This window comes from Rhipicephalus microplus, chromosome 5 (assembly GCF_043290135.1).
Source record: "Rhipicephalus microplus isolate Deutch F79 chromosome 5, USDA_Rmic, whole genome shotgun sequence".
NCBI lineage: Eukaryota > Metazoa > Arthropoda > Arachnida > Ixodida > Ixodidae > Rhipicephalus > Rhipicephalus microplus.
The window spans coordinates 157878459-157890240 of NC_134704.1; positions in this window are offsets into that span (position 1 = coordinate 157878459).

An 11782-nucleotide genomic window follows, 5' to 3' on the forward strand; every position below is an offset into this window, starting at 1 on the left:
GTCTGCACCAGTCACATTTCTATCGTCGTCCATTCACGTCCCGTAATACGAAGTTTGGTATATGTGAAGCTAGTGAAATGGGCGCGAGTGCGTCGTAAGTGTGACACGTAATCTTGTTGTTACATGACACGCATCGCATTATTATGTTTGCACCAGCAACATACCTTCATCATCCATTCACGTCCCGTAATAATAAATTTGGTATATGTGAAGCTAGGAAAATCCGCGAACGTATCATGAGTGTGACATGTAATCATGTTGTTGCATGACACGCACCTGATGAATATAATGTTTGCATCACTCACATACCATCGTCATCTGTTCACGTCCCGTGATATCAAACTTGGTATAAGTGGAGCTAGCGAAACGGCCGTGAGCATGAGCGTGGCATGTAGTCATGTTGATGCATAACACGAATCTCATGATTATCATGTTGCACCAGTCACATACTTTCGTCATCTATTCACGTTTTGTAATACCAAATTTGGTGTATGTGAAGCTAGCGAAACGGCAGCGAGCGTATCATGAGTGTGGCATGTAGTCATGTTGTTACATGACACGCATATCATGATTCTCATGTTAGAGTCTATCGCTTGTGTTCGCCGTGCAATCATGTCAAACCATACCAGTCTTGCAACATGTCATGTTCTCGAAACCACCTCAAGAGCAGCAAGGCCATGAAATGTAAATCATGACATTCACAATAAGCATGTCATGAGTTTCATGTTATGACTACTGGTTTATGATCGTCATACAGAGATGTTATACTATACAAATGTTGATATATATACCAATATTAAAACGGCCAGGAGAGCTAAATGTCATAGGCGGCTAGATAGATAGATAGATAGATAGATAGATAGATAGATAGATAGATAGATAGATAGATAGATAGATAGATAGATAGATGGATAGATAGATAGATGCGCTCAAAGTCATTGAAGTTTGATGAAAAATGCTTCGCATTTAATATTTGTGACAGGTATGTTGCAATGCTTGTGCGGCATTATTGTGAGAAAATTTCGAGGAGTATGTTGATTATGAATAGATGCTGGATACGTTAGTTCCACCGTCCTTTAATCTTTTCAAAGCAGTACCATGATCGCTGGATACAACATATGTAGAAGTTCATTGCAAAGATAGCTGTACGTGGTTATCCAGAATGTCTATTGGATGTAACGGAAGTACGCTGTTTAAGTTCTGATGCGAGATTGGCCGTTCGTAGAGTAAACAATCAAGTACGAGCCCTTTTTCAAAACTTTAAGTGCAGTGGCGAATGTTTTATTGCTTTTCGTAAATATCGTGCTGATGTTCTTGCACCCATACACTATAGAAGAAGAAAAAAAAGCTATGTGTGACTCCTTGGTAGTCCAAGTCTGCCATGTATGACGTTTCAAAGAAGCGCGTTCACACTTGTGGGTAACACTTAAGCGTAGGTCTGTAAACTCACTCATTATTCAGAAAACTCACTCAAACTCGCGTATTCAGACTCAGATTGACGCATGAGATTGATTCTGAGTGGGTCCGGCTGAGTAATATTTCGGTGAGCTTGAGTCCGAAGAAGTCCACTTGAGAAACATTTTAATGAATCTGAGTTTGACTGAGTCCAGGTAATGAAAATTTTGGTAAGTCGGAATGCTGCCCTATTCCAAAATGTGCTTCTTTAGTGAGTCTGAGTGAGCTTCACACTTTTTTGCCGATATATGGTTTCACTTGACTTAAACATAAGCATAAGCTTTTAGACTTACACGTGCACACACATACTTCAAAGCACCACCATTCGTAAAGGAAACCAATATTTTTAATTTCGAAGCAGCTCTTTGACTAGTCTGTAATGTTGTCCCACTGTATACACCCACTGCGCATGCTCGCCTATCGTGTTTCGCACCACATGCTCGCATCTCGTGCCGACACGCGCATGCTCGTGTCTCGTGCGGGCCCATGAAGACACGCACTAAACTGTCACTCCCTTTCCCCTTTCTCGCCTCGCAAGGCCCACGGAGGCAGCGTCTCTTAGTAAAATCTGGCTGCTCGCGCTGCAAAACCGTTCACCTCGCACTGTAAAACCGTTCACTGGCCACCCATATATGTACGCACTGGAATCGGTCAACAGCGTCTTTGCTCGGCCTTCGCTTATCGAGCACCAGTGCAACGTCGCCGCCAGTGTAAGCGTTCGCGACCACTGCTTCGCATCTACACATGCTTACATTTAGCGGGAGATGGTTCAATTGTTTTTATAGGAAGCGTGAGTTACGGAGAATGGGGGGGGGGCGTAACTTCAACACAGCCCCGTAAGTTCCTTTACGAGAATTTTCAATAAACATATTCCGTATGAGCCATCTCTTTCAACAAGAAAGTACAGAATGGATTGTTACCTTTGATTTCATATTTTAAAGTACGATATAAAAAACGCTCCAATAAGAGCCACAGTCTGAGTCTGAGTGAGTCCAGCTAAGAAAAAGTTTCCTGAGTGCGTACGAGTGACACTGGCTACGAAAAGTTTACTTCAATCGCAGCCCTAGTGAATGTGGTGGGACAACATTTCGGTGTATCTATGTCCGAATGAGTCCCGAAGGCGAAATGAATTTGACGAGTGAGTATAAATGAGCACGTTTTCTGCCGACCTATGGACCCATGCAACACAAGTTTGAGATGGGAGTATAGTGACCCACAGATATGGAGAACGTGATTTTTTAAAAAGAGAGTTATACTCGCAAGTCAGAGCAAAAAAAAGTATAATAACTGTTTTTTTCAAAGGGTCCCTGCGACACTTTTTGAGCATGGTCAGAAAGCGCTGCTGATCGGTGGTAGATTCTCCCGACAACAGGCAAGCCTAATATTATAGCACAGCAAGTGGCCTCGAATTCAAAATAAATTACCAAAGTAGCTAAACATTGCTTTTTTCTTCTCTTCAGAAATCCCGCAATAATCCCAAAAATTACTCGTAGTAAGCCCATCTATCAGCCATTGGCTAATTTGAACATGGCACGCTCAGTCGTTACAGAGATTTCCGCGTCGAGCCGTAACTTGTCTACGCGTGCGCTTACGGTGTCACTGAAAAAGGCGCGCAATCGAAGAAAAAAAAAAAGAAGTGCTCAAGGTCAAGAGGCAACCATGACATTTTTCTTTGCACCTGCAATCCCTCACTGCTTAGCTTCCAGCGCTCTTGTCGGGACGAAAGAAGAGAGAATGCAGTTGCTGCATGCGACGAATTTTTGAAACTCCACTTGCACAGGACAGATTCTTAAAACTTTTGCGCTGTTTAATCTGTGAGGTAATAAGCTCTTTTAGAGAGTTCATTCCAAGGTTACTTGAAAAAAATGTTTCAGGGACCCTTTAAAGTGTAGCCGTTATTCGCTCATGGCATCTGCTCGTGCGATAAGTTAGATCTAAGCCATGTGTTGCTACAAACACGTTCTGGTGTGGCAGGGCAAGCGCCGAAGAAAATACTATGTATTACAAGTTAACGTAAGCGCTTGAGCTGTTTTGAAGCCGTCCACTGAAGCCTTGTTATCGTAGGTAGAATACTCGGGCTGCATTGCTATTTTTAGCAATGTTTTGAGAAGCAGCACCGCTATTTTTTTTGTACCCAAACTTACCAAGTCTCACTGTAAAGGAAAGGTGCAGTCAAGTGCGTGGATTTTGAGTCAATTGATACTACCCCCTCCCCCCCCCCCCCCGGCTCTCCCACGCAACAAAAAAAAAAAAAACTCTGATTTTTAAGATGGTTGAAGAATTATGACAAAAAATACAGATATAGAAAACAGAAATTCAAAAATTTACGAAGAAAAAAGTACAAGCGAAAACCGAATTTGAGTAGCCTACACTCGAAGAACCATAGAAAGAGAGAGTAGAACTGATGGGCATTAGTTTTCATACTCTGCTAGGCAGTCTTGGCTGTTGCTATTTCGCTGTGTATTGCATTTCATTTTTTTATTGATTTCATTGATATGTGGTGTGTAACGTCCCAAAACCATCACATGATTATGATGGACGCAGTAGTGGAGGGCTCCGGAAGTGTCGACCCACGCAGGGTTCTTTACCGTGCACCCAAAGCAGAGCACACGGGTCTACAGCATTTTCACCTCCATCGAAAATACAGCCGTTGCAGCCACGATTCAATCCCGCAACCTGCGGGTGAGAAGCCGAGTACCTTAGCCACTAGACCACCACGGGAACGCCAGTTTTATGTCTGCATATTTTTATTTTATAGCAGCGAAGTACCTTAACACCGCATATAATGCGCCGGCTGGCGTATATACAGCAGATGTAGCACAGGTGCGTGGGAGCAAGCTGAAGCATCTGTGAAAAACAAAAAAAGGCTAAAAAGGGTCTGTTAACCAGGAAAAACAAAACAAAGGGCCCGAACACTGTAAAAACAGGGACATTCAACTAGACCTGTGCGCCAGTACCCATACTGCCGGCGGCGACGCGCCAAAGTTTCTACCTGCGGTGGCGGCGCGTCACCGACGCGGGGTTCATCTGATCGGGGCGTGGCGCGGGGAGGGGTGGAGATACAAAAGCTGGTGGGGAGAGGTCTTCGTTCCTCTAATTTTGAAAAAAAAAATTAGTTTCTTGATAGAGCGAAGCATGTTGTAATGTTAGAACGAACTAAAGTTACGAGTCATTTCTTTTTATTGTGACCTTGCTTAAGTCTACAAAACTCTGTTGTACGGCAATAGGGTTGCCCCCGGGAAAGCAGAAGTTTTCATGCAGTTTAGCGTACCAGTGGTTATAACATGATCGGTAAGATCATATAGTGCGTATAAAATGCGCATACGAGCGGCTTGGTGATGCCCGCCGAGATTTGGCGCGCGATCGCCCAAGACAAAGTTTCCTTATAAGCAAAGTTCGCGGTCGTGGTTCGGGCACGCAGACCTCCTACCTCGGCGCCCCTTCATAATTATTGGTCCAGTGAAAGGCGGACAGGACGTTTTTTTTCTGCAGCTATGACTGAAAATAGGGTGGCTAGAACGAAATTGTAGATACTCTACCAACTGAGGAGCTATCGTCGGCAGGCCTCGTCTGCCAGGTGAAATTATCGCATGCGCCTCCGTGCGACGCAGATGGGCAGCTTGCTTAGCTATGCTTCAGTGTTTACCTCGCTAGCATTCGCGAGATTTTACTCACCAGTGCAGCATACATACAGCGCGTGCAAAGGTTATTGATTTAGAAGTTATACGTATGATAGCGATGGTCTTACAAACCTGTACAGAGTGTTGATGCTATTGTTATTGCGATAAAAATACATAGGAATCAAGAAAGCAGGCCGCCCCCTCCCTCTTTTTTTAATGACGTTAATCTTTCTTGAGGTACTTCGACGCAAAAATTCTAGTCTGTGGGTCTCTTTGTCTGTTTGTCTGCTTGTTCCCCGAAACGATACCGTAAACGGCTCAAATCCAACCACATCCGCAGTGCCCACCAATATTATTGTTCCTAGGATATATTCTAGGGACCATGCCATTATTGTTCTGGTTTCTGCGTTCATACTAGCGTAATTATTGAATAAACATATTGCGCATGTCTGAGGCGCAATATCGATACGTGAATACGATGCGTTGTGTTTCATCATACTAAAGAGGGCATGAATGATTAATTCTAAGGACTGTAGAGTTTATTACGCTACGCTGACACTGCAACGACGCTATGCACAAGAAGGCAAGTGTTTCCAACGCTTTGCTAAGACATGGCTCTGGATAAGACAAGATATAGTGTATGTGCTACCTTTAGCATATACACTGACTTAAGCTAAGACGATGTGGTGGTGGCAATTACCCATCGCCTTGCATTCTACAGAATATGGCCTCCTAGACGGGCGCGCACGCCACGCGCTTGCCATATCAGAGACTCTCCCTTCGTTTTCCAAGGTAACTGCCAGACGGCGCTCATGTCTCACACCGCAGAGTGCCTCGATGCGTTCATTCGCATCCGCTGCGTGCATCGAAACACTGCCCCTAGAATTCTATTCACCAATTTTTTTGCGCAGAACACCAAATAAACGTTTCACTCACTCTCTCCAGACGCAATACTATCATCTTTGGACGAAATTTGCAATGAAACATGCAGATACGGCCTTTTTTATGCAGAGGTACATCGCCTCCGCTGCAAGATGTTCGGCTGTTGGAAGAATAAGATACTCTGGTGTCTCTTCAATTGGTATAGTTCTCACCCTCACTACAATGCTTTCTGGCCATACCGCATCGGTACTTGTTTCCTCATAAAGCAAGATTACAATGCCAGCTCCAAGCTTTGAATCAGAATATCCAGCTTGCTAGCTATACACTTTGTTGGTTCTGTTTGCGCAATATGAAATGAATTCAGTTGTTCGCGCGCGCTAATCATGTAAGGTGAGGAAGAACGGATGAGCTAATTCATGACAAAGCAGGTTAGGAGGCTATTCACAACTGATATCCCGCGAATATGAACTGATCAAGAGTATGTGCCCCAATCAAATGACGTGAATTACTGTTCTGGCGTCACAAACAGCGCCCCTCTCTAAAAAAATAAGCTGATAACAAAGACTAAAGCACAAAGAATAACGCAGTCGAGTTTGTGTTTTCAGAGCGTGTTTTCGAGCCTTCAAAAACACAGCACGGGCATGCATACACGAACATAGGATTGTCCCCGAACGCTGCTAACTGAAATAGCGCACATCGGGTGAAAAGGAGGTCTCGATTTTAAATGCAAAGCATTTCTTAGCGAACTTCGGTGACATTGTGCGTATCTATCTATCTATCTATCTATCTATCTATCTATCTATCTATCTATCTATCTATCTATCTATCTATCTATCTATCTATCTATCTATCTATCTATCTATCTATCTATCTATCTATCTATCTATCTATCTATCTATCTATCTATCTATCTATCTATCTATCTATCTATCTATCTAGCCGCCTGAGACTCTTACCTCTCCTGGCCGTTTCAATAATGGTATCGATACCAAACTTGGTAAAGCATAACATTACTGTATGAAAAACATATTTGACTTGTCATAACATGAAAATCTTGACATGTATGTCATGAATGTCATGATTTACATTTCTTGGTTCTGCAGCTCTCGCGGTGGTTTAGTTCACATTGCATGCTGTAAAACTGGTATGGTATGACATCATTGCATGGCAAACACAAGCAACAGACCTTAACATGAAAATTATGACATGCGTGTTACGAAAAAACATGACTACATGCAAACCTCATGATGTGTTCGCGGGCGTTTCACTAGCGTCACATACACCAAATTTGGTATTAGGGTACGTCAATGGATGACGAAGGTAGGTGACTTGTGTAAGCATGATAATCATGAAATACGTGTCATGTAACATGACTACATGCCACTTTCATGATGCGCTGGCCGCCATTTCACTAGCTTCACTTACACTAAATTTGGTATTACGGGACGTGAATGGATGACGAAAGTATGATAGAGGTGCAAACATAATAAAGATGAGATGCGTGTCACGTAACAACATAACTACATGCTACGCTCATGATGCGCTGGCGGCCGTTTCGGTAGGTTCACATGTACCGAACTCGGTACTACGTGAAGTGAACGCAGGACATAGGTAAATGAGACATACAAATATGGTAATCTTGACTGGCGTGTCATGTACCAACATCACTACATGTCACACTCATGATGCGTCCACGGCCTTGCCGCTAGCTTTACATATGCCAAATTTGGTATTACGGGACGTCAATGAATGACGAAGGTATGTTATTTGTGCAAGCTTAATAATGATGAGACGAATGTCATGTGAGAACATGACTACATGTCACAGTCAAGGCGCCAATAAATTTCGACGCGACGTAGTGCGAGCTCTCACCAGCGTTCATTTTGTCAGGTCAAGCCGATGTTGCTTTAACGCATGCGCGTTTCAGTGCATCCGGCATCCCTCCATCACGAAAAGAGGGAGAAGCAGTGTTGTCTGGGTAACGCATTGACGCCAAATGCATCATGTCGCATTTCGCGGTGCCAGTTGCCGTCGGGCCGCGCCGACACCGGTTGCACCTGGCGTCAGAGTATAGAGTGCTCACGTTTTGCTAACGTAACGACGCTGTGCCCAGCAAGCGCGCGCGTCAACGTTACTTTGCCGTCAACGTTACTGGGCCCTTCAAGATGCGCTTGCGGCCATCTTGCTCGCTCCATATATACGAAATTCGGTATTCCGTGACGTCAATGGACGAAGAAAGTATATTACTGGTGGAAACAAGATAATCCGACACGCATTTCATGTAAGAACGGGACAACTTACCACGCTCATAGCATGCTCGTGGTCGTTTTGCTAGCTCCAGATATAATAAATTTGGTATCATGTGTCCTGAATAGATGACGAATGTAAGCGACACATTCAAACAAGATAATCATTACACGGAAGTCATGTACGGCATCATTTACCTTCACTTTGTATTGTTGTGCTGATTTTAAAGTGAAATATCAACCTTTTTCATTCCTGCTTCGCATGTCATCACTTCTCACTGTACGTAGGATCTGCCAATTTCTTTTTCTTTGTTTCCTCCTCTCTTTTTTGCTTTGCTGTTTTCATTTTCTCTATTTATTTCTATTTATGTCACCCGTATATATATTCGTTTCTTTTTTCTGATTCTTACTATTTCTGCCTCTTTTTTATTTCTTTCTGCATGTTTATGCCTGCTTCTCATTTCTTTTTCGTGTTTTTATAAGAGACTTTGCCTCTGTTGTGCCAAGCAACGACTGCATGTGTGCCCCTAAACTGCTCTGCACTGAATGCAATCAGCAAGACAAACGAAGAACAAGAGGAAGCAGACTTCTCCAATAAGAAGAGCGCACTCAATATTCCACACATGGCTGTATGCTATACGTGGATCCGGCTGCGTTACGCCAAGCTGCAACAGCACACGGTAACAGCATAGGATAGCCCGGGTCTTTTCAGCGCTTCGCGTTTAAAAAAAAACTTATCTGCACATTTTCTCTCAGTGTTTGGCGTGGTAGCCTACGTGAGAGATAGCTGATCATTTTCATGACTTTACTCTTCTGTCAGTGTTGGAATTCACATCGTGTGAAATAAGATGAATACTTACCGATTGGCTCAGCTATCTTTTGTTTGAACTTTTTCATTGCCCAACCTCTCTATATATTTATCGGTTTGCTAGAGTGAAAATTTAGAAAAGTAGTGTTTTAACCCATTTGATAACAGTGCTTTTCTCCTTTAATAATGTATGAACGATGTCGTATGTCTCAGACTCCGCGAATACGCTATCCCACGAGTTGGGTCCTCGCCGAATAACGCTTGGAAATGCCGCTGCGTTAAGAACTGGCAATACTCTTATCAGTTCTGGAGGAGGATATTCAACAATTTCTGGGGAGATACTCCAGATGTGCGCATCTGAAGGAGATTTCCACAGTCCGTTTCGGCAGTGCGTTCTCAGTTACTGAAAGAACGGGGGAGCCGTGATGTTTGCTCCTGACCACGTCGATGCAACAAATTCACGGGCAAACTGCCATTGTAAATGGATAGAATTTAAGGCTGCAGTAGCTTGTCAAGTCGGAACATACATATGCATGTGTCCGAGATGTTTGAGATCGACGCAGGGAATGCACAGCGACCTTCACAGGTGCGTTAAACCTGATTCAATGGCTTACGCGGTCAGAATTTGTGCATGGCCTTCGGAAGAGAGAGAGAGAGAGAATAAACTTTATTCAAGTGTCCCTGCTGGGGTCAAAGGTGGCGGGGGGCCGGGAGACGGGCCCCTCTGTAACCCCCTTCCTCAGGCGGCGGCCAGGCCTTGACCTGGCGGCGTCTTCGGCCAGCCGGACAGCCCAGAGCTGGTCCTCCGGGAACGTGCTGAGCAGCAAAGCCTCCCACTGCTCGGCCGTGGTGATTGTGAATGTAGGGTTCGTGCTGTGTTTAACTGAGTGAGTAGCTTCGGGGCAGGCCCATATATTATGGTGGAGCTCAGCGTTAGGTGCACCGCACGTTTTGCATTGTGGTGTGTGAATAGCGGGGTAAATACGGCTGTACAGTGACGGACAGGGGATAGTGCGTGTCTGTAATAGACGCCAGGTAGTGGACTGCTGCTTACTAAGGCACTTGTCTGGTGGTGGGTATTTAAGTCTCGCCTTGCGGTAATACATTAGGATTTCTCCAAAGGTAACCATTCTGTCCCTCGCATTGTCGCGAAACGAGGTGACCATCATCTCTCGCTCAGCCGCGTCAGGTCGCGAGGGGTGGTGCTCTGTTGGATGACGTGCCCGGTGGACGAGAGCTCGCGCGGCGTCACGAGCGTGTTCGTTCCCCGCAAGCCCCGAGTGGCCCGGAGTCCAGATGATCTCAACGCGGCGACGACGTAACAGACGTGTACTTGTGAGAATTTGGAGCGCCGGTTGGGAGATCAAACCTTGGGTGAAGTTGCGGATGGCAGTCTTGGAGTCGCTGATGATGCAGGATGCTTGAGTTGAAGCGTAGGCGAGAGCGATGGCTGCTTCTTCGCCTTCTTCTGGTTTGTTTGCGCGAATGGTGCCAGTTGTGGTAATTATGTACTGCGGCCCGGTGGCGACAGCGAGGGCCACGGCCCGATGCGTAGGATGTTCCGCTGCGTCTACATACGCCACGTACATGGCTTTCGCGTAACGCTTGCCTAGTTGCTTGGCGTGGTCTACTCGTCTTTCCACGTTATATTCAGGGTGCATATTGAGTGGTATGGGGGGAATCACGAAAGTGTAGCGAATGTCCGAAGGAATTGGGAGTTTCTGGCCAAACTGGGAGACGTAAGGTATGCCGAGTGCGCACATGAGATGACGTCCTGTAGGAGTTTGGCCTGATCGTTCGTAGTACGATATACGTTGGGCTTCAATGAATTCGTCTATAGTATCGTGAAGTCCTAGGTCATTGAGTTTCGCATTGGGCGTAGACATGGGGAGATGCAGCACGCACTTGTAGCAGCGCCTGATCATTATGTTTAGTTTTTTCTTGTCGGTGAGGGTAAGTTTTATAAATGGAGCAACGTAAAGGATTCTGCTTATGGAGAAGACGGTCACCAGTCGTATGATATTGGCCTCTTTCATGCCGTGCTGTTTATTGGCGATGCGGGAGATGAGCCTGGTAGTCTGATAGACGTGATGGTGTAGTAGTTGCATTGTTTCCGAATTGCCGCCGTTCTGCTGAATGCGGAAGCCCAATACGCGAATGGTAGGGACTGTTCGTATAGGGTGATGTTGCACATGCAGGTTTATCGTGGGAAGGTTTCTGTTGTAGGGAGATCTAGGTCGATAGACGAGTAACCCTGACTTTTGGGGCGAGTAGGACAATCCTCGTTGTTCAGCGTAAGTCGTGTTTCTATCAATCGCCAATTGAAATGCATCTTGTATCTCTCCGTCACTGCCTCTGGCAATCCAAAAGGTGATATCGGCCGCGTATATGCTTTGGTGGAGGTGGGGTATATCTTCTAGAAGTGGCGGAAGGTGAAGCATGGCCAGGTTGAAAAGGAACGGAGAGAGGACCGACCCCTGTGTTGTTCCTTTCCCACCGAGAGTGATGGAAGGTGCAGGCAAATCGTTGACCGAAAGTGTGGCTGTCCTGTCCGTTAAAAAGTTGCGGATGTACGGTAGGTACGGGTGCCTACGTTGAGCGTGGCGAGGGTGGCAAGGATGGATGAATGTAGCACATTGTCAAATGCCTTGGTAAGGTCTAGCCCCAGAATAGCACGTGTTCCATACCGAGAGCCGTCTTCACCGTCGATAATGTGACTCTTCAGTTGCAGCATCACGTCTTGTGTCGAAAGTTTAGGGCGGAATCCGAGC